The 437-nt window shown below is 7.6% G+C and overlaps 1 protein-coding gene across 1 annotated transcript in view; it reads right to left on the bottom strand.

Annotated features, from left to right (window-relative positions):
• Window positions 1-437, bottom strand: part of LOC119591971 (tyrosine-protein phosphatase 10D-like) — a gene marked incomplete in the record, with an annotated part of 62800 nt that overhangs the window by 56761 nt on the left and 5602 nt on the right.

Here is a 437-nt window from a genome sequence, read left to right on the forward strand (position 1 = left end):
TAATATAGGGGGTTTTAAAACATATTAAATTAATTAAATATATAAATAAAATATAATATTAAATAAATATCTATAATAAAATAATATTAATACAATAATACAATACATATATAAAAATAATATATAAAAAAATATACATAAATAACATATTATAATAAAAATTATAAAATATATATATAATAGATAACATAATAAAAATTTTTATTTTATTAAAAAATTACATTTTACATATATTAATACATAAGATAAATATTTACATATAAATAAACAAATGAAAAAAAAAAATATACAATAATATACATAAATACAAAATAAATATATACATATTTAAATATAAATAATACTATTTTAACATTAATTTTTAAACCTAATATATATACCAATTAATAAAATTAATAAAAATAAAAAACTTTATAATTAACAATAAAAATTATATT

Source organism: Penaeus monodon, chromosome 29 (assembly GCF_015228065.2).
Source record: "Penaeus monodon isolate SGIC_2016 chromosome 29, NSTDA_Pmon_1, whole genome shotgun sequence".
Classification (NCBI taxonomy): domain Eukaryota; kingdom Metazoa; phylum Arthropoda; class Malacostraca; order Decapoda; family Penaeidae; genus Penaeus; species Penaeus monodon.